The sequence below is a fragment of the Protopterus annectens genome, chromosome 9.part0 (assembly GCF_019279795.1).
Source record: "Protopterus annectens isolate FY-2018-M chromosome 9.part0, PAN1.0, whole genome shotgun sequence".
In the NCBI taxonomy this organism is placed as follows: Eukaryota; Metazoa; Chordata; order Ceratodontiformes; family Protopteridae; genus Protopterus; species Protopterus annectens.
In genome coordinates, this window is record NC_056743.1 from 1,052,126,452 (window position 1) to 1,052,150,195 (window position 23,744).

General features: G+C 41.1%; 1 protein-coding gene and 1 long non-coding RNA gene across 2 annotated transcripts in view; one reads left to right on the top strand and one right to left on the bottom strand.

The window, feature by feature from the left end:
* The window catches only part of LOC122811792, a 33,614-nt gene extending 31,259 nt beyond the window's left edge, over positions 1 to 2,355 (top strand). Inside the window, exon 4 of the long non-coding RNA XR_006366289.1 lies at positions 2,273 to 2,355. This is a non-coding gene — a long non-coding RNA (uncharacterized LOC122811792). The remainder of the gene's footprint in view (positions 1 to 2,272) is intronic.
* Positions 1 to 23,744, bottom strand: part of ITGB7 (integrin subunit beta 7) — a 603,012-nt gene that overhangs the window by 363,495 nt on the left and 215,773 nt on the right. The window lies entirely within an intron of this gene.

Below are 23,744 nucleotides of genomic sequence, written 5' to 3' on the forward strand. Positions count from 1 at the left end.
CCAAAATGAGCAAAAAGTAATCCATAAAATGGCGCCCAATACTTCCGAGAGTACAAAACAGTTTAAAGCAGCTTGACAGACAAAAAAGTAATGTCAGCGTAATGTCAAAGTGGATTCCCTGATGTTAATGAACCCACCTTTTATTGATTCTCAAGAAGGCTTTAGGCAGTAAAGATGTATCACTCATAATACATACTGTTCAAACGTCCAGTGTGACCTGAAAAAAGCCCTTTGTATGCCCAGAAAATGTAAGGAAAAGCTGCTCCTGCCTAGAGTTTCGCCTGAGATGAATTGATAGTGCTCTACTCTAGTGCAAATATGTTGAGGAACTATGTTCTATTATTTATTGGCACAGCAATATTCTTTACAAATAAACACAATATCAGAGTAACCATCTCTTTATCCTATGTATTTACTGTACATAACCTACAACTTATGTTCTAGCAAAGTTGACACTAGGTCATTTTTTAACGCATAACTTTTCTGTTCACTGCAAGGCTATTATACAACTGGTGATATTCGTTTAAGTTACTTTGTAAATGGTAAAACTCAGGTTTGAATCCTTTCCACCTTCCTCCTGGACCGTGCATAACTACTTCATCTTCCACCCTTGAGCACTGTACTTTCAAATTAAATGCAGTGCAGCATAAAATTGTCCTGTCCTACAACAGACTGTCAATTACTTACAGAGGATCTAATGAAATTAATGTTTTAAGTGTAGTTTTTTGTACAGTTGCATAAACCTTGTATGTTAATACTACCCATGTTTGGAATGCATTGATTACTATATATAGTACTTCTGTCTCCTCTTTTCCACTATAAGTAGGCTATGGCCAGCAGGACATAGGTATTAACAAAATAAATAGATAAATCACTAATGCACAAAGACAGGGAACTCTTACAATCCCAGAAAATACTACAAGGCAAATCAAGATAGTGTGGACTACTCATCAGTTTTGGAAGAATAATGTGAGAATCTTCTTCACGATGTTAGAACTATACAGTAGAGAGAGGTGAAGAACAGAATATTACATTAAAGGACAGTAATGACAAAAGGGCCATACAATTTTTGTAGCCTTCGAGTATGGAATATAAAAATGCTCTATACCCTGTTTAAAATGCAAATGGTTTCACCTTAGCCTGTGCGGAATTCTTCTGTTTCCAAATTAAACAAACCTCCTAGACATAAGTGTTATAATCAGCATGTAACTTTACCTTGCTGGTAGCTACATCACTATGCCAACTTTAGTATTATGTGTGGATGCAACATTCTAAATATTTATTGTAATGAAACACTTCACCGGGGTTTGTCATGCTTCACTAACAACATGAATGAAATGGGTGTGTGTTGAGGCATGGAGTCCCAAAGGCTCGTCGTTAAGTCATAACAATCTTCAGGTTCCTTTAAACATAAAGAACTTTTGAAAGAAAACTGAAATCAAGTGGAAGATGTTTTGTAAAACAGACCTAACTCCTACATCATAACCACAGATGCAGAACTGAAGAGGGCTGTAGACCATAAGGCTGTTGCTGACGTTTGCTTATCAACTGTTACTTTGCAGTTCTGAGCCTTTGCACTTCCTGCTGGTTAATGGTTTTCTCAACCATAAACTGAAATGACATTTCTGCTTTTAAGTAAGTCTGTGTGCACCAGCAGCTGCTAAGAGTACAAAATGCTTGTGGTATAAACAAATTGTTTCTATCATATTACTGCATTAAAAACATTTTCCCAGATATGCATCTCCCACTGTAACAGCACATTTTCATCTGTTTCATACATAAGTACTTTTTCTGTTAGGAAAACAGTTCTTATAAATAGGGTAGTCTCTTCTGCTTTGGCTGTGAGGCTACTGATTTATTTGTATCTGTCCAGGCAGTACAACCCCTGCTGATGTGGATAACCTGTTTAAACATGATTTTGCAAACCAATAATTCATTTGAAATAGTCATTAAATAGAACCAATATCTTGACATCATGTTGGCAGAATAGCACTCCATGAATGATGTAACCTTTCTTTACCTGGTGTCTCTTGAGCTTATTAGCATGATTTGACTTGATTTTTATATTAGCCTATATACTTTTTGAGCACAGTTGTTTGCTCTGTACCCCAGAAACTTGATATTATAGTTCCCCCAAAATTGTTGTCATAGTATTGACTTAGAAACAGGAGATGACATGAACTAAATAATCCCCATTAATTATTATTCTTTTGCTAAGAGGCAAGGGGATCAAATGCTATAACCAAAGTGTGCCTCAAATTTTATTTTTCAGGTATTGCATGCGTACTTGCATACAGGTACAAAAAGGTGAAACAAGTGATGACACCATACCTAGCAGAAGTCCTTAAACTAAACTTCTTCCCAAGGTGGGTTTGAAAACAGCTACCACGTTTAAAAGACTGTGAACGAGAACTTAATATCCTTTCTTAACAGCTGAGTTTCAACTACACATTCACTGTTTCTTCTTCTAATTTTTTCCCTTCAGGTTGTTTGCAGGAAACTAGAAACTATGGTATTGAAGCTGTTATGTCTTTTTTCTTTCCGTTTCATATCTATGGACATAGATTGTTGCTTGAAACACAATGATTACTTCTGCGGTGGTGATAATGCATTGAAAGATTTTATAGTATTGAAAACGTACTGCAGTAGCAATCAAATTCAAGTTGACAAAAATCATGAGTATTATTTTTTGTGTGTGTGTGTTCTTTATTTTTTTAATGACAAACAAAATGCTCAAAAGTCAGTCAAGTATTTGTAAGAGAACTTTGTTAAATGCTCCACCTTCCACTGATCTCCACCTCTTGCCCCACTGACTTCTGGTATTTTTCACATCCTTACTACTCTTAACTGCTGTGCTAATTAGTACTGGTCAGACCTTTCGGGTCTACTTCACCCTGTCGTAGGCTGACAATATCGAAGCTGATATTGTCGGCACCAAAATGTTGAAAGCGAAAGTCATCGCACGTGTAAACGGAAATCTCCGTAAGGGGAGATTTTCATTTACTGCAATGTAGTGCAATCTCAGAGTTAGTATATTTAAGTAGTGGGGGGTATGGGGGGTGCATGGGGGGCTTGCCCCCCTGCATAGAGCAATTTGTGTTGTGTTTGGGTGTTTTTTTTTTTGTGTGTGTTCGATGTTCAGGGGTTTCGACATTTTTGTGTCGATTATTATGCTTTCGACCATTTGGGTTTTCGAAAGCATAATATAAACGTGACCTTTCAACCTCTTAGAGCAAGAAATCTGGACAAAGACATAAACAGTGGGGGGACAATGGCCCAAAAATAGGGAAAACTTTTAAATATTCCTCTTAAAAACTTAAAATTTGATACAGTAACAAGTTATCCATTAGCAGGAATTTTCTGAAGGGCATGACACCTGAAACTCAAATGCTTGACATTATTTTCTGACTTCCATCCTCAATGATTTGCTGGTGGTTTGCCAGAAAAACAAAATTTTATGAGGCGCAGACAAAAAAGAGGCAAAATTATGCACATTCTGCAAAAACCTGGACAGTTGAGAGGTATAATTAATAATGGTATGACCTTTTATTGCATAGATTCTCACTTCCTCAGAGATGTGATATTTTTCAATACCACATTAAGAACCAAACTGTGACTGAAAATCTTCCAGGTGAGATTAAACATAGCTCTGTCACATTCAGTCTCCAGACATGATGAGCGGCACGCATGAAGTGGGTTTGTTAGCAGGCTTGGTACATGTCTTCATAAATACCTCCAGGATAACGATTCTTTAAATGCTGTCTGACAAATCATCATTTGGCTGAGGTCACTGTGTCTTTTTCTTCAAGATGCACTGACCCCAGAGTTTGTTATTAACATTTAAGGAATGCAGGGGGGTCTCCTCATATATGGGGAATGGGAATGTCCCTCTTACAGATTATTTATTGATTTATTTTTGTACAGTATGATTTCTTTAGTAAAGTACCTCTGTATCATTTTGTTCTTGTGGTTTTGGTCAAATGATCTTTGCCGAAAATTATTATGGCAAACTGCATTATATCCACTTCCAGATATTATCTAAAGTCAAGTATATAGCTCAAATGCTCATAGTCTTTCTGCAGTGAAGGAGAGCCATTTGCTCACATCCCTCAAAATGCATTTACTCTAAATGTGGCAGTTTGTAGTTTTCTGCACAAACTCTGTCACTCTGAAGACACTGCAGATCAAAAAAACAGTAATGATTAAAACATGAAAATAATCATTCGTCCTTTGCCACCCGTGGATATTGGGGAGGGACAGATTATTACATTTCCAGTCTAAATGCATTGCTCCAGTAAGTAGTTAGCTATTATACCATGACCAAACAGTACCTTAAGGCAAAGGGCGGGAGGAAAAATCAGTGCAAACAATTATAGCTTGAGACAGTGAAGGTAAACTGAGGCAGGGGTTCCTAAAAGGCAGCAGTCTAATTAAGAGAGAGATTTTACCAATCTTCTTTTATCCAATAAAATGACTGCACCAGAAGATAACCATTGACATCCAATAGATGTGGTCTGTCTAGATCTTGGCAGGACTTTTCTATAGGAGAAGAGACTACATAAAGCCTACACTGAGTGTACACTAAGTACACACGATATGTATTCAAGAACATTCTTATCACGTTTTGTGCTTTCTAGTCACTCAGACAAATTACACAAAGTATACATGTATTCTACAGTTTGTGGTAACTTTATGAATCCCTGTCAATATTTAAGTTGTAAGAATAACAGTAGGAAAACTAAAATTAGATGGAAGAAGGTGTGAGTTATGTCTGTGTTGTCTGTTCACTTAGACCAGTGTGCACTTAGTGTATACTTAGCGTAGGCTTTACTGAATCCTGGGGTACAAATGCGCACTGCAAATGGTAGTGAGTCTTGCTCAATGTGTACAAAAGCAATGCAACTGAATAGCAACAGAAATCAGCTCTGAAATGCTGGTTGGCAATGGCTATCGTGCTCAAGAAGGGGTTCAATAAAAATACCCCCGGAATGAAGCTTGAGAAAAGGATTTCATGAATCTGTTATGAGAACACAGAATAGATGATTATGATTAGAGACCCAGTCATAATTATTTGTAATATGTAGGGTGTTTTACCTGCTCAAATGTGCTACTAGCTTGACAAATTGAGGCAACATGCAATGTTTAACAGCTTCCAAATGTGTTGGCTCTTTTGGAGCCATTTCACTCCTGGCTGCTTTTTATATTGCAGCACAAGCTACATAATAGCGTTTGAAGCTGATAATTGGTATTTGAAATGGTACAGTGGTGCCTACAATATGCCTGGAAACAAGAGGTTTGCTTGGATTCATTCATATGAGCCTTGTTATATCAAACTATAATTATAGCAAGGTTTTTATGTTCAAACCTCACTATAACATTAAGGATTATGATTGGGTGTCCATTCATAACTGAGCTGTTATATGTTCAAGAAATGGATTAAAAGAATCCTCAGCCTCATGGCACAAAGAGACAAGGCTCTGACTGTGCCCTAGGCAACCCATGTTCATGGGCACTGGAGGGAGCTGGAAGGTGAGGATGGGAGTAAGCGGCCAATGCTGACTCTCCCATCCTGGAGGGAGAGAGGCAGGAGGCCTAGGTTCAGTGTGTCAGACTGAGCCCATGGGAGGCTAAGGTGGTTCGGGTAGACCTGGCAATTCAGGAGTGGAGCTAGTGGCTGCTAATGATCAGCCATAAAGAGTTTACAAAATTTAATATATAAATAAGAAATGGATTCAAGAAATTCACCTGGAGTATGACTCTTTTGAGGAAAATTTCTTGGGGATATTTCAGGACCACATAAGAAATGGCTTTGATCAGTGACCTGCTCATGACTTTCTATAATATAGGGGAATTTTAGCCACCCTAATATATTACAAGCTTAAAAAGTGTGTCAGTACTAAGTTCCTTAACAGCTTTTAAAGCTGTGGATTGGTCAGGGGTGTACTCCACTTCTGGCTGCCAACTGTGTGGTACCATGTGTAATGTTACACCTTTTAAAGTTGCTAGTTGGTGCAGCATTAAGTTTGCTTAGTTGTAATAGTGGAATTCACTCTCCTTTTTGGTAGTTACTTCTCAGATATCCAAGCAGAAAGCCAGTACCTCTGGCTAAGAAAGGTTGCAGATTATTGCAAATGGGGTGATTGTTGGTAGGTCACCCTGTGACACCTAAACTCTCCAGAATGAACTTGTCCTATTGGTGTACTATAATGGGCTCAAACTAAATGCTAAAAAGTATAGTATCATCACTTTTGGTACACAATCTCTCCTCTCACTATACTGTGTAGACAACACACCTCTACAAAATAAAGATATAGTTAGAGGCCTAGATACATGAGTTGATAGCTCCCTTTCTTTTTATCATCATGTAGCAGTTGTTAGGAAATCTTTTTATTTAGCCAAGCTAATTGCCAAAAGAATATTGTCAAGATCTAAAACGTAATCACTCCCTTGTACTCAGCATTGATCAGGCCAACTATTGAATACATATTGGATTGTATCTAACTAAACATATCAACCAATTATAAAGACCCCAAAGGCTTCTAAACAAAAATATCACAGGCCTAAATCCCTAAGCTACCATAACAGGGTGAAATCTCTATCCCTTTATTCAGTGTCTTATAGACTTTTGAAGGGTGAGCTCTGTCTCATTTACCATGACATTAGAGACATAATTTTCCTGGGCCTCCTGTTTCTCTGCAAGTCCACTGTGTCCACCAGTACTGTAACATGGGACATAAATCTTCACCAACAAAGAAATAAAACGTGATGGATGTATAGGTTTATAAACTAGTGCCTCCTTAACCTGTGGAATAAACTTCACCTCCGTGTTAAGTAGTGCAACTCACAATCTTCCTTTAAATGAAAACTAGATGACTGGATGGGTATCCACAGATTTACTGCAAAAACTAACTAGTATGGCCCTCCTGGAGAAAGAAGGTGCTGCCTAAGGGAGAGTACTGGCAAGGCAAGAATTGTCATGGGACTCAGTGGCCTTGCAATATCTGGATCTATGAATTTGTAGGTATGAATCTCATTGCATATGTGTGTGTGTCTCTCTCTCGCTGCATGTGAGCATATAAGCATATGCGTGGGTGTGTGTAGGTGTCTATGTACTGATGTTTGAGCGCATTTGTACATGTGTGCATCTGTGTCTGTGTGGAGTCTGTGAATGTAATCAGTGTGTTTGTGTATGTTTTCCTAGGTAGGTTTCAGCTCTCCAGCAATCCCAAAAAGGATTAAGTATGCAGTGGGTATAAAAAACAGAATGAATGCCTTAACATATCAATATCTGAGCATTATTAAATTATTTGGATTTTATTACTTGATAGAACATTTAGTTAATCGAATAACTAAATGTCGATCGCTTAATGTCGAAGACCCAAAATCACGAACAGCAGTTTCCACGCAGGGAAACAATGCCATTGTCCTACCTTAAAAAAAAAACAAAAAAAACAATAAACACAAATGAAGAGGAGGGCTTCATCCCCCACACCCCCTAACTAAATATACCAACTACGAGATTGCTCCACATTGAAGAAAGGGCAAAATCCATGTTACGGCCAAACAAATTGTTTCCCTGAGTGGAAACTGCTGTTCGTGGTTTTGGGTCTTCGACATTTAGTGATTGATGTTTAGTTATTTTATTAACTAAACATTCGATCACGTAATATAGACCCAATTATTTATATGAAACTGCAAGCAGTTATATTAATGGTAATATAAAATCATAGTATTTAAAGTTTCAAGTGAAGAATCAAATGCAGAAGAAAGAGAGCAGAGTGAATTTCTGGGAAATAACAGACAGTGTAAAAGGAAAATAAAGTAATTTCCATGTATTACTGCAAATGACTCTGCAGATGTATTTTGAATGAACTGTGGCTTTTAACCAAACAGAAAGGGGCATTCAATGTTCAAACCAAATGAACTTAAGCAAATAAAACTGTTTTCTTATTACGTGATTACAAATTTCTGAGAATTATTTTGAGTAACTTATTGTAAATACGTAAAGAAGTCCACCCTCTCCTACAGTTATAGCTTTCAGTTCAAGAATCAAGGACAAAGCCAGAACTAATAAGGAATAAAGGCATAGAGACAAGAGACAATTTGTAATGATTACTGTAATTCACTTAAAAGTTAACAGAACAAGTTTTGTATCAACATGCATTTCTGGAGCTATGTGAAGATACTAATATCTAGTATCATTGACTGTAATTCTTAGTGATTTATTAGAAGATCAAGTGTTTTACAAGGAAGAGAGGAAAAATATCCTGAAATCAAGGAGGTTTGATAAACTCAGAGACAGCTGAGAGGCATACCTACAGTTTAACTCAAGCCTTAGTTTATTTTCTCCCTATAAAAATGTTTCCAGTTTAGTTTAATTGCCAAAAACCTGCAAGTACATTATAAGAACTTTTTATTTCATTGTCTTGGGAGTCAAAGGAAGGGAAAGCCCATCCAACTTTTTTGAAGAATGTTTCACATGCTTTGGTAGAGGAATTTTTCTCTGGCTATATGACACACCATATACAGAAAGGGAAATTTTATATATTTTTTTTCCTTTCTTTCCACAATCTTGTATAAGCAAACAGTCTTGCTTATGCCAACAGCTGCTATAAAATTTTGCAGAGTGTGGTGAAACTGTTTTCCACTGCCTTTGCTGTAGAGAGGAAAAGAAACAGTATCTGTATGCATAGCAGATAGGGTTACTATCTGTCTTTCTTTCTGCAGGGCAGCCCTGATTTTGACAGTTCTGTTTTGTGAGGGGAGGGGGGTGGAAAATTACAAATGTCTTGATATTTCCTTAAGTGTAGCTGAAAACTGTACTACTTTAAATCATCATAATATCATAGTAGTATAAGCAACCAACATCGTACATCACCGAGTCTTTATTTTGGTTGTTGTTGTTCGTCTTTTGGCTTTTCCCGGTTAGGGGTCGCCATAGTGGAACTCCGGTCCGCTAATGATTGGCAGTAGATTTTTACGGTGCCGAGGTGCCAGCCCGACGCCCATCCTTCAATGAAGGCATGCCCATTCACGCATGTCTTTCGAATGCCACTCAATCGCAGGGAGGACATGCAGACTCCACACAAGGTGCTCCAGCTGAGAATCGAATGGGAGAACCTCTTGCTGTGAGGCAACAATGCTACCGCTGCACCACTGCAGCTTACCGAGTCTTTATTTTGGTAATAAGATGAAAATATTTTTTTTTATTGATTGATGGCAGGGTTTGCCCATCAAAATCTCAAGTTTCAGTAAGAATGCACCATTTTGGACATTTATAAAGGTGGCAGCCATAACAGTTGACCATTATATATATATATATATATATATATATATATATATATATATAGGTTTACCATCACAATGCCGACGTGCACTTGCACGGCTATGAAGTATTCGAACAACAGATGTTCGAATACTTCATATTGCGGCAGGTGATGTGAGCGAACGTTGCCATTGCGAATGGACTGTGCATTCACAATTCCAACGTTCGCTCATGGGAGCGGATCGCGGTACAGTGCGGTTAGGGAAATTCATCCCTGTCCTCACTGTAGTGCGATCTCGGAGTTGGAATATTAAGTTAGGGGGGGTGTGGGGGGCACAGCCCCCCACGGGGGGTGCAGGGGGGTGCAGCCTCCCTGCATAACTGTGTGTTTAGGTTAGGTAGATAGGTGCTTATGGGAAGGGTGGGTGTGTTGTGTATTGCCGTAAATGTCGTGAGCGACATTTTCAACAATACAGCCTTGTTTTCGAGGTTAGGTTGATTCGGAAATGTTCATTTCCGATTAAACAATTCGAAAATACAGGCATGATTTATTTTGATTTTCGAATTAATGATAGTAAACCATATATATATATATATATATATATATATATATATATATATATATATATATATATATATATATATATATATATATATATATATATATATATATATATGTATATATATATATATATATATATATGTATTTTTTTTATTTTTTATTTGTACAATGATCCACTTGTCAAGGGTATATTTTGTTGCAACTGTAACAGTTTTGTAGAAAGTAGTGTTTTACTCTTCCACAGAGTGCATACAACTATCAATGTTAAGTTGTCCCATCTCGCCTTCGTTCTTGCTGTTTGGGTTTGGAGCCGATCCTTGGCTCTGACTCGGCCTACTTCTATAGCTTGAGAGCTATTTACTGGCTCAATACTAACCCTTATCCCAGAATGCCCAGCATCAGCTACCCAGAAATCGTTTACCGCTTCAGCTGCAAGGTTGCTTCGTTACTGGCTCAGGCTTAGTATAGTTTTTTTCCATTATTATAATTGTTGTTTATTCTTCAAAATGTATCAGGTTTTTTGTCTAGATATAGTACTTTATCCCCTTATTGCCTTTCTTGTGTGTTGTAGCTTTGTTGGCCATTGCTCCATACTCACAGGCCTTTCTGTTTCCCCCTGAACTCATTTAAATTAGAGAGTTCCCCCCCCCACCCCAGGACAGCCGTTTAAGTTAGAGGCTCTCCTTTCTTTTCCTTAACTGTAAAAAAAAAAAAAAAGACTGTTTGTTTCTTAGTTTAGTTGTGTAAGATGTCTAAAGAGGCCAAAGTTTCTGGCTTCAAAAAGTGTGACTCATGCTGTCAGAAAATGTCTCTGACAGATGGGCACACTAGCTGTGTTTATTGTTTAGGGGCTGTGCACCTGCAGGACTCTATCTGTCATGAATTTAGTCCAAGGGTCCTGCAGGAGCACAAACACAAATTAATCCTTCGAGGATTATTGAAACCACAGGATTCCCCTACTAAAGGTTCTCAGTCAGTGAAATCCTCTAAATCTGTCAAGTCATCGGCTCCATCCTCGGAACCGACTCCAAGTTTGTTGGTGCCGACTAGCATCAACAAGTCAACTCCTCCCTTGGCTACAACTGCTACCTCGGAGCCGTCTCAGAGCCACAAGCGAGCAAGGTCTCCTTCACTGGAGCCTATCAGCTCAATGCCACAGTCGCCCTTATTAGGAAGTGAATGCATTCATTGCTCTTCATCCCACTCCTCTCGATCCTCTAGGTTATCGGATTAGGACATGGAAAGAGTAATCAGCAGGTTGCTTAAATCACAGGCTCATGCGAAATTACTTTCCAGCCCACCTCAGCGGGTCACAGCTCCATCTGCCTCCATCTCCATTCCTCCTCCGACTATGCTTAGTTCGGAGACGGAGACCATGGATGCACTGATTGTAGAACTGACCGCGCTAATCACCTCTTCTTCGGTTCCGACGTCAGCTCCAATCACCTCGATTGTTCCGTCCATTGAGGGATCTGGGCACTGAAGCTCTCTCGTCGGCTTCGAGAGGGGAAGTGGCATTGGTCCCTTATTCGACCTGCTCTCCCTCTCGGAGCTTCAGCGCAGGTGAGCTCAGCTCCCACAGTGGCCTCAGAGCCATCGCCTTTGACGTGAAGAAGGACTCCTGTCTCTTGGGAGCCAGAGTTTTCTTTGCATCGGGATCTGTTGTGGTGCCTGTGCCAACCTCTGCTCCTTCTCTGGCCCAGATGTGTAGGGAACCTATGCCCCAGGACATCCCATTGGGTGACCCCTCTTCTTCCGAGGCCTGCCCTGATCACTCAGAGGAGCCTCCTTGGAAGAAGTGCAAGAGGAAGCACCTAGGCTCCCCTGAGTCTGACACTTCAGATACAGACATGGATGAATTGGAAGGGTCCCCCAGGCCCCCCTCTGAAGATGTTTCCTTTTTGGACATCCTTGAAATGCTTAGGCAGAGGGGTGGCTGGTCTTCCCTAGCCCCTACTGAGGACGAGTCTGTATACCTGGAGGCATTCGGTTCCCGATCCTCCACCTCCTGGGTGTCTCCACCTTTCAATCCACTCATGTCTGTTGTGGCTCGAAAGGCTTGGTCAGCTCCGGATTCTGTGGAACCTACTCCGAGGAGACCAAATAAGTTCATAACAGCCCCCCAGGACAAACAATTTCTCTCTAAATATGTGCCAGTTGATGCCATGGTGGTAGCAGCAGCCACCAAGAAAGAGTTAGCAGAAACTTCTTCATCTGTCCATCCACCAAACAAAGAGTCTAGAACGACAGACAGATATGGAAAGCGAATGTTTTCCTCAGTGACCTTCTCAGTGAGGTCCCTGAATTATCTCTGTCATTTTACACAACTTCAAAGGGATCTCCTAAAAGAGCTTGTAGATACCCTACAAGATCTTAGAGCTGAGGGAGCATCAGCCAAAATAGCTTCCCAGCTTGAGACCCTTAATTCTATAGTCAACTCCTCCATGAGGCTGATTTCCTATGCAGCCAATGGAGTGAGCAGAGTCGCAGGTACAGGAGTGGCTCTCAGGAGAAATGCTTGGCTGCAGCTGTGTCAATTTGCGGAACCCTTTCAGGCATCCTTCACAAATGCTCCCTTTGATGGCTCCTCGCTTTTTGGGCCTCAGGTGAAAGACACGATTACCAGGTGTGAGCAGGAAAGCAAGACTCTCTCTGCCGTGGGAGTCCATTTTTCCACTCCTAACAGACCTTATCCCAAAGGTCAGAAGGGTGGATAGATGTGGTTTCAGAAGTCCCAGGAACCCTTGCCTGACACACGTGGTGATTTTTCCCCCAGGGGCAAAGGAGGAAACAACAACAATGGCAGACGCCTCCCTCGTGGCAGAGGTTGACCGCAAAATCAGGGTGACAGAGAAACTTTCTCTGCCAAACCCTTCCAGCATCCCTGACAGGTTGCCTGACTGCTCACCTCTGGAGGCAGTCGGGGAAGACTTTCCCTGTACCCAAAAGCCTGGCAAAATATAACAAGAGACAAATGGGTACTATCTGTCATATCTGGAGGTTACAAAATCCCCTTTCATCAACCCCCTCTAAAGTCAAAAAATTTCATCCCAGATGTCCCACCCAATCTAAGGGATCAAGCAGTTATTCAAGTTTCAAAACTGCTAGAAAAAAGATCCATTCAGGAAGTCCCCGCAGACCAACTAGGATCCAGAACTTACTCAAGATTCTTTTTAGTATCAAAAAAGACAGGGGACTGGAGACCAATACTGGATCTCAGCAGATTGAATAAATCTGTACAAAAAGAAAAGTTCCGGATGGTAACACTGCAGTCTGAGAAGTTCTCCCCTTTCTGGGTCAGGGCAACTGGATGTGCTCCATAGATCTTCAGGATGCATACTACCATATCAAAATGGACAGACGCTCCAGGAGATTTCTTCACTTATGGGTAGGGGCCAGTCATTATCAGTTCAGAGCTCTGCCCTTTGGTATCACCACAGCCCCCAGAGTGTTCATCAAATGTATGGCAGTAGTCACAGCTCACCTGAGACGTAAAGGATTCCAGGTGTTTCCCTATCTAGACGACTGGCTCCTAACTGCTACCACCAGGCATCAACTCTTAGAGGCACGGGATTATGCAATATCAACCTGCACCCAACTAGGCATTACAGTAAATTTCGAAAAATCTGCCTTGTTGCCCTGTCAATCTGTTACATATATAGGAGCAGAATTAAACACAAAACAGATGTTTGCAAGGTTACCTCAGGAAAGAGTTTTCTCTATTCGCCAACAAGTGTCATTTCTAATGCAGAGCAGAAAGGTCCAAGTCAGACATGTCCTGCAAGTTCTAGGCTCCATGGCAGCTGCCATTCTTCTTGTACCATTAGCGCGTTATCACATGAGAGTCCTTCAGTGGCTTCTCTTCACGCAGTGGTCCTTCCAGGAACTACCCATGTCTCACATGATCCTGATTACAGAAACATGCAAAAGGCACCTCTCTTGGTGGATGGTCTCTCCACTGGTGACTCAGGGCCGACCTTTTATTCAACCCCTTCCGGTAGCCACAGTGACCATGGATGCCTCCCTGATAGGGAGAGAGGGGGCATTATCTAGGCAGGACAGTCCAAGGCATGTGGCAACCTCACGAGTACCATCAATGTCCCAGAGATGAGAGCGGTGCTCCTAGCATTGCAAGCTCTTCAAGACTCTCTTCCTTCCAGGACTATTGCGATCCAAACAAACAACATGTCAGTTGTGTGGTACATCAACAGGGCAGGACCAGGTCCTACCCCTTGTGTCGAGAAGCCCTCAGACTATGGCAATGGGCGATTTCCTCCCAATGTTTTCTGACAACAATGCACATCCCTGGGAAATCCAACGTATTAGCGGACAGACTCAGCAGGACTATCCTCATGCCTCATGAGTGGTCTCTGAATCAGGAAGTTGTGGACCTTATCTTCCGCAAATGGGGCCAGCCTTGCTGCGATCTATTTGCCACCCCCCTCAACAACAAATGCAGTAGCTACTTCTTTCTGCTTCCTCCTCCAGGTCAAACTCCCAGGGATGCTCTAGTCCATGATTGGCCTCAGGGACTCCTTTATGCATTTCCCCCTTTTCCCCTAATTCCAAGACTCATACAGAAAGCAAAATCGTTGGGTTGCAAAATGATCCTCATTGCCCCCTACTGGCCTCGACAGATATGATTTCCATTCCTGCACCTTCACCTTCTAGACCAGCCTTGGGTACTGGACCCAGTGCCAGATCTGTTGATTCATCAGTTAGGCGGGTTACAACAATCCTTTCAGACTCTCAAGCTCACAGCTTGGTTTCTCCACTTCCTACCTTAGCCAGGCTTCCAAGTATCTCCCCAGAAGTTTGCAATATTATTGTATCCTCCCATAAGTCAACTACGAGAAAGACTTATGGTAGCAAATGGAAAAGATTTTCTTACTGGGCAGAATCTAGAAACTTATACCCCTTTTCAGCCCCAGTCCATCAAATTCTAGAATTTCTAGCAGAGCTTTTTCAGTCGGGTGCGGCTGCTGCTACCATCAGGGTACAACTGGCAGCCATATCTAATTTTCATATTGGAATTCTTAATTCTAGCATAATGTCTCATAAGCTCTGCAAAGCCTTCATGAGAGGAACATCTCTTCTTAGACCCCCAGTGAGGGATCCACCTCCTCCTAAGGATCTCAATTTAGTTTTGACTTCTTTGATTCTGCCTCCCTTTGAACCAGTACTTTCATGTCCCTTAAAATTTCTTTCTTGGAAAACACTTTTTCTGGTTGCTATTACCTCAGCTAGATGTGTTTCAGAACTCCAAACACTCTGTGTTCATCCTCCATATATGGTGTTTCACAAAGATAGAGTTTCTCTGAGAACCAACCCATCCTTCATACCAAAAGTCTGTTCAGAAAGCAATTTAAATCAATCCATCGATCTCCCCGTCTTTTTTCCCATTTATAGCAACAAGGCAGAATACGGTCTTCACCAATTGGATGTGCACAGACAATTACGTTTTTACCACCATAGGACCAAAGAGCTAAGAAAGTCAGACCAATTATTTCTCTCCTATGCTCACAATAAGCAAGGCCTTCCAGTTTCTAAGGTGACCTTATCCAAATGGTTATCTGACACCATTGTCTTTATAGGTTCATAGGTTCATAGGTTTATACTAGGCTATCTGCCCTAAGGCATTTATAAGCCTAGCCCAAAGTTTTGTGGCTTACGCCACCCCTTATGTTAAAAAATACTGTGCCCATTAGTTTGTTGTGCCTCTGTCCAGCAGTGACACAGAGATGATTCCCGGGGTAAACCTACGATCTCCCATCCACCGGTCAAGATTTCTCTGGAACAGAGCCAGCGAGGTGCTCTGCCTCACATGGACCGGGATTTTATTCCACAGCATAGGGAGTCTCTGGGTGACAAATCTATCCCTCCAGCATGTCCTATTTATATCCGTGCTAAGGTTTAAGTCGCTTGCTCTAGTGGATCTGGTAGATTTGGATTTTTTGAGGTGGAGCATGTCCATTAATTCCGGGTTGGACATGGCCTTGTATGTCAGGCACAGGTCACCTCTGAGCAGGCGGTATGCGACTGAATAGAGCTGGAGTTTCTTCAGTCTGGCAGCATATGACAGATTTTGGAGTCACTTTATCCTTTTGGTGAGGAACTTTTGGGGTCTCTCCAATTGCTGCAGGTGTCGGGTGAGATACATCCCGAATGGGGCATTGTACTCGATCATTGGTCTGATAAGTGAAGAGTACAGGGGAACAATGACCTCACTTGATCTGGATGTGAATCCCTTCATGATCAGGTGGGCAATGTAGAAGGTCTTTCTGACCACTTTAGCAATGTGAGTGTCAAAAGAAAGGCCACTGTCAACCTGGGTCCCCAGGTCCCTGATAACCTCTTCTGTGCTTAGTGGATTGCCACCTATGTGGTAGCTTGGGGTTATCTTGTTTTTCCCGAAGGGTATGACCATACATTTTTTGGCATTTAACTTCAGGCCATGGCTCTGGCACCAGCTATCAGTTTCCGTGAGACCCCTCTGAAGGATATCTGTGTCTGATGTACTTTCCACTATGGCGCCCAGTTTGCAGTCATCTGTAAACTTTGTCAGCCATAGTCCTCCTATGTTTGCCTGTACTTCTGAGAAGTAGATGCCGAACAACAGGGGGCCAAGGACTGAGCCCTGTGGGACACCACTTGTGACCGGCTTGGAGTCTGACATGGCGCCAGCAACTCTAACCCTGTGGGTTCTGTCCTTTAGCCAGTTTGCAACCCATCTTGTGACATATGGGTTTACATTTAAGCTGGTAAGTTTCTCTATAATACCCGAGTGGGGTATTGTGTCAAAAGCTTTTGCAAGGTCAAGGTAGGCTGTATGGACTGCCTTTCCCTCATCAATGGCCTTGGTGACTGTTTCGAAGAAGTCGACCAAGTTCAAAAGGCATGATCTGCCCTTGACAAAGCCAAACTGGGTCGGGTCCAATGTCTGCAAGTCCCGTATGTCTTTGTTTATGAGTTCCATTATGATCCTCTCAATAGCTTTGCAGACCAGGCTTGTTAAGCTTATGGGGCGGTAATTACCAGGGTCCGTAGAGGCACCGCCTTTGTGGAGTGGGACCACAGTTGCCGTATGCCACTCCTTGGGCATGTATCCTGTGGTAAGGCTAAGATTAAACAGCTGCCTTATGTGCGGGTTTAGTTCCTCATTGAGTTGGTGTAGCACACAGCTGGGGACAATATCCGGTCCCATTGATGCTGTGTTTTTAGCTTTAGAGAGAGCAGCTTTCACCTGCGCATTTGAGATGTCTGGGAGGCTACACTCCGCTGGGATAGTTATCTCTCCTTTTGGGGGGGGGGGGGTGAAGTTTGCACTGAACCTGTCTGCCAGTTATTTATTTATCAGTTAAGGCATAAACATCTACCAGCAAAACCGAAAGGTCATTCTACTAGAGCATTAGCCACATCTATAGCCTTTCAGTCTAAATTGCCCATAGACTCAATTTGTGCAGCTGCCACTTGGGCAAACCCTCATACCTTTATCTCTAATTACAAAGTGGATGTGGTCTCCCGGAGCAGGGCTTCCTTTGGTTCCACTGTTCTGAAGAGTCTGTTCCAATGAGCCACCTGAGGTCTTTAGGTGCTAGGGACGCTCTCCCAAACAACAAGAATGAAGGCGAGATGGGACAACTTAACATAAAGAAGTTATGTACCTACCATAACATTCCATGTTAGTTGTCCTACATCTCGCCTTCCCCCCTCCTTCCCCCTTCCCGGAGAATTGAGAGGAGTTCACTATGGTTTCACTGGCTGATTTCACTGGCTGATTCCCTTTTTCTTGGTTTACATGCCAGGTAATTTTGTGACAGTTTACTCTGATCTGTTATTTTGGTAAATCAGTTTTAGGTTACTAGTTACTTTATTTGTCTAGTGTGCGCTATCACAAATGAAATCTGGGTAGCTGACGCTGGGCATTCTGGGATAAGGGTTAGCCTCATGCCAGTAAATAGCTCTCGAGCTATAGAAGTTGGCCGAGTCGGAATCGAGGATCGGCTCTGAACCCAAACAGCAATAAGGAAGGTGAGATGAAGGACAACTAACATGGAACGTTATGGTAGGTACATAACTTCTTTTTTCCATGATTAAGGATTATGGTTTTGATGAAGTGTTAATCTGCTTCAGTAAATAACAAATCAAGTGGTAGAAATTCAGCAGATGTAGAAAAAATAAATGTAAGAAGACATTTGTGCCTCGGCTTACAATGAAATCTCACAGCAAAAACAGAAAAACAAAGATGTGCCTTTTCCTGTACCTAACTAAAACACTTTTTTGCAAAACTGGAAGCACATTTCTCAAACATTCAGGATAAAAAAAAACACTCATCTTTCTTCTGTAGACACTGGGAATAGCAGAATCAGTTCTTTGAAGTGTAGGTTAACAGCTAATGGATTGCACTTATAGCTTTGACACCTCAGACAGAGTTTGGGGAATGTTCTGCCAATGCTTATATAACTACAGATTTGCAATCCCTGTAAAAGCCTGTAATGTAGCTGTATAACTGCCGTGAATAAACTGAGAGAAATGTATATGACAGCAATTCAAGAAAAAAATGCAAACATTCTTGCTGTAGCTGTATAAGATGCCTGTGACTCATTCTACTTCCAATGTATACCAATAGGATCTGAAGACACCACTTTCTTATGTCTAGTGTGACTCCTGTAAAGACGGACTTGGAGTGGAGTCTGGGAAGGTGACATGAAAGCAGTAAAACACAGTCACATTAACATGTTGGGATCCATGATGGCCATTTTGTGGAAAAAAACATACTAACATTTTATGAGAAGTACATAGCATGATTTTCAGGCATTAAAATTGCACAGAAAACAGATATAACAAAAAAACCCACATTTTTGACTTCTAATGTGAAGTTTATCCAGTAAATAAACAAAGGGGAAACAAGCATTTTAAATCAAGAATAAACTTTATAAAAATGTTTGTTATCCAATAAACTATGCTTATTTTAAGCACTGGTATATGAACAGCACTTGAATATACTATGGGATGGTAGCAGAAAACACTCATTCCATCTTTCTTTCATTTAGTATCTGATTACCTACTTTATCCACTTTGGGGTCCCAGAGACGATGGAACCTATCCCAGCATTCAGTGGGCACAAGGCAGAGAAAAATAAATCCTGAATATGATCAAAGTCTACTGCAGGAAATGCATACACGCATGCACATGTGAATACACTCTGTCTTTATCACTCATTCACTCAGAACACACACACACACACACACACACACACACACTCACACTCTTGCGAGTGCACACACACACAGCTATATACATACACACATATACACACACTATGGGTAACTTGGTGGCCAAACTTATACTTTTGGGATGTAAAATGAAATTAAAGCACCCAGAAAAAAAAATCCACGCCAACCATGTTTTCAAGTATTTGATAACTTTGATGCGGCAAGGCAAATGACATTCAATTTAATAAAAAAATGTTAGAGATATTAAATGTAATGATTAGCAGAGCATAAAGTTTGTTGCTCAGCTTGGTAATAGCAATTATGCCATCTAAGAAATATTCTGAGACATTGTAGAAACTTTCCCGAAGCACTTGAATGTGAAACTAATGATAACTGTAAACATTATAGTTTTCATAACAGCAATTTGGAATATGTAGTAGAGCTGTACAAACTAGATGAGAACTACAATCTTGGAAAAGAACTTGCAGATAATTTCAGAAATAGATTTAAACATGGCATGTGTTATGAGGACATACAAAAACACTGATTTCTTAGATAACCTGACACTTGAACAAGCATTTGATATAGGATTATCAATAAAAATAACAGCCAGGGACTCCTTACTTTACAATCAATATATAGATGAGTGTGCTGTTAATATGTTTGACAATTCAGCTAGGAAACAAGTGTGTATGAAATGTAGGAGTCTATCAAAAAGAAAATTGTAGAGGATGTTATAAAATGGGCAATATTTAAAAAAATGTGCAATTAAAATGTTGGAAGAAAGCGAGTGACAGATATAGGGTGCCTGGTGGCAAGCAGGAAACACAGCCCATGTACAAAAATGGTGGATGTAGGAAATAAAAGATTCAATTACCTCTTAAGGTTGCATTAAACCTTGGATAGCACTCTATGGTGAACTAATAACTATCTACAAGTTTGTATACCAGTCGGTGAGGATCCGAACCAAGGAAGGAAACTCGTTACCTTTGGTGATAATCCAAGATCCCTGTAGGTGGTCATTATACAGTTAACAAAGTGATGCTTCAGTGAAGGATGTGTCATATACAGGCTGAATTGAAAGAGACAGTGCCAGTAAATTTACTCAAATTCAACAGTAGGCAGCATTATTACTTTCCTGTTCTGCCAGTAAATTTTCTCAGACTGAACAGAAGATAGCATTATTTTGGATTTATATTATGCCAGTAAATTTTCACAAATTTAACAGTATGTAGCATTATTGGGGTTCCTGTTATGCAGTACATTTTCACAAATTTAGTAGTAGGTGGCATTAGTGAGGTTTGTGTTGCAAGTACAAGGACTGCAATTATGATCCTCAGTACTACAAATTTAAAAGTGGTAATCTTAGGTTCATAGAAAGTTAGTAAACTAACAGCCCCAGGGCCCTTACAAGTCTAGCCAAGTTCAAACAGTGTTCCCAAGGGTGTCTAGTTCAAGCAGACACTAAAATCAGCACCTATTGTCCCTGTCCAAGAGAAGCACAAGTGGAACCCTGGGATAAATTTTCAGTTCTCATCCAATCATCCAAATTATGCTTAAATAGGGCCAATGAGGGGCTTTGTTTAACATGAATAGTAAGCTTGTTACAAAGGTGGGGCAACCTCTGTGAGACAAATCTGTCTCTTCAGGAAGTTCTGCTGATGTCACATGCCAGGTTAAGGTCCTTTGAGTGAGTGACCTGTGTGCCATTTAACTTGTGAATATGCAACATTTCCATTAAAGCTGGGTCAGAGATCGCTCTACGTGTAAGGCACAGGCTGCCTGTGAGCAGTCTGTACAACACAGAGTAAAGTGACAATAATTTCTGTCTGTTCACATAAGACAGATCTTGAAGACTCTGAATTTTCTTTGTAAGGAACCTTTGTGGTCTCTCCAACTGCTGCAGGTGTTTTGGAAAAGAACATACCAGTGGGAGCATCGTACTCTATTATTGGCCTGATGAGGGAAGAGCAGAGGAGGGTTATAACCTCTTTTTTTTCTGGCGGCAATGCCCTTACTTATGAGATGAGCAATGTAAAATGCCCTTCTTACCAATGTGGAGACATGGTGATTGAAGTTGAGTTTTCTGTCGACCTGTGTGCCCAGATCTCTCACCACTGACTGTGTGCTTAGGGTATTGCTATTGGGACTATATTATATCATCGAATGCTTAAAAAAGCCAACAATGAATAATCAAACCCATGTAAGCGAAAGCTTACAATCTCAAAATCACTGTTCCAAAAAAAAAAAAAAAATTGAAATAATACATAAAGTGGTGGGCTCCCCCCCCCCCACCCCGCCACTTAAATATACCAACTCTAAGATCGCACTACAGTGCTGAAAAACAGAAAAGTAATGGAAGCGGCCAAGCTCCTTGTTTGCAGTCATCAGCAAACTTTGTCAGCCACCATCATTTTGTTTTAGGCTGTACTTCAGGGAAGTAGACTCCAAATGGTAAGGGTCCCAGAACCGATCCCTGTGGAACACCACTGGTTATGGTTCTGCTGGAGGAGATGGAGTCCCCTATTTTGATGAGTTCTATCAGTGAGCCAGTTTGCAACCCACCTGACAATATATGGGTTGATACCCAGCTGGGTGAGTTTATCAATGCTGCCTGGGGGGAGTTTGTGTCAAAGGTCTTGGCTAAGTCTAGGTAGGCCGTATGCACAGATTTGCACTTATCTAAGGCTTTGGTGACTGTCTCTTATAGAAGTCCACCAAGTTTTACAAGCATGCTCTTTCTTTGACAAAGCCAAACTGGGAGGGGTCAAGTGTTTGGAAATTACTTATCTTTATTAATAAGGTCCATGATGATTTGTTCCAGGGCCTTGCAGATAAGGCTGGTCAGGCTAATGGGTCTATAGTTCCGGGGTCTGTGGATGTACCCCCTTTGTGCAAAGGGATGATGGTAGCTATTTTCCTTTCTGCTAGGATAAAACCAGTGCTTAGGCTGTGGTTGAAAAGCATGCCCAATGATGATGATAATTCCTGTTTTAACTCCTGTAGAACACATCCTGGGATGTTGTCTGTTCCCATAGAGGCTGTATTTTTGGCCTTGGAGAGGGTATTAAAGACCTGCTCCTTGGAGATACTAGGTGGGGGACCTTTAACTATTTAATTGATGTATCTTGGAATATGCTCATTTCTCTGAGGTGTAAACATCAGAGAGTTAATATGTATAAGCATAAGGGGTGTTAGGGGTACAACTCTCCTCTTCAAGGTGCATGAGGGCTTGCCTCCCTAGAAGAAACACTTTAACTGTGTAACAACAACTTTTGAAGTTTTCTGTTACTTGTGTTAAATCAAGCCTAATTTTTTGTAATGTTGGGACTCCCATTGTGGAGCCACGTTATTGCTTTAAATTGCTTTGACCTCCAGTTTGTTACTTGGCTGATATGCCTTTGATGCTGAATCTGCATTTCTTTTCTTTGTCTTCATGACGTTTCACTGGATATTTGATTTATTTCCATATCTCACAGACATTCTGAGGATGAACTGGTAATCCTCCAAACTGGTGTGCCAAACATCCTATTAGGAGTTAGTATTCTGCCTTTATGCCTAATGAGTAGCTGGATAGAATCCAGCTACACAGTGATTTAAAACAGCACAAAACTTAGAAATAAATTCAAAAATGTAATCAACCAAATACCTGGGGTAGTGCCTATGTCCCCTATGGACAGGAGCAATCTGTAAGATACTCAAGGCATAGGCACAAATCTATGCCATCCTCTTGTCCCTAGGAGCCATATATTGGGTAAAATCAGATTAAATTTGCTAGGCTTGTAAGGGGTCTTAAGCTATTAGCTTTGTAATCTTCTATGAACCTATGAACAGAAATACTCCTTTACCTCTTTCTAGTAAAGCTGATAAGAGATCCACATGAATCACATGTGGCTTCCCTATCCTTATCCACAGTGCAGTTCATGCCCAGCAATGTGCCATGGGTCTTCAAGTGCACCACAGTTCTGTCCATGCAGCACAGGTCTTTGAGTGTTCAATAGGCCCCTTGGTAGGCCTCAGGCCACTTAGTGTACCATATGTCCCTCAGTGCACCATGATTCTTCAGTGTACTGCATGTCTGTCAATACACTACAGGTTCCCCAGTGTACTGCTAAGGCTGTTTCAATGCCACACAGGTCTTTAAGGTGCACCATAAGTCTCACAGTGCATGGCCGGCCTGTGAAAACATAGGTTCATAAGTAGTTAGTATGCATGTATCTCAGAGCATAGCTGAGCCTAAACAAAGTAATCCAATAGAACTGAGATATATTAGCTACCCAGATCAAAAGCAACTGTACTGTATGCTCTGGGGGTGAAGTTTTGATCATCTAGTTGACTGCAGACTCTAGACTCAAAGGTGGTTAAGGTGTACCTTTGTTTGACATGGAAGGGAAGTTTGTTTTTTAGGTAGATGATATGTTACATTAGATATTTATCATGTCAGCAGGCCCTTCTTATGTCCTGATGAGGATTTAGGTTATTGGTCTGGTTGTTCATAGACCTGCTGAAGCCTAGAGCAGCTGGTATTCCCACGCAGTCTCCCTTTCAAGTAGTAACTAGGCCTCACCCATCCTAGCTTGTAAGATCAGATGCAAAGTGGCAATATTTTAGGATTCCTGGTTTTAAAACTGTAGGTTTTATGGACCCTGATAGTGAGACACAGGATTCTGTGTACTCAAGGGTACCCTCAGTACACTTAACA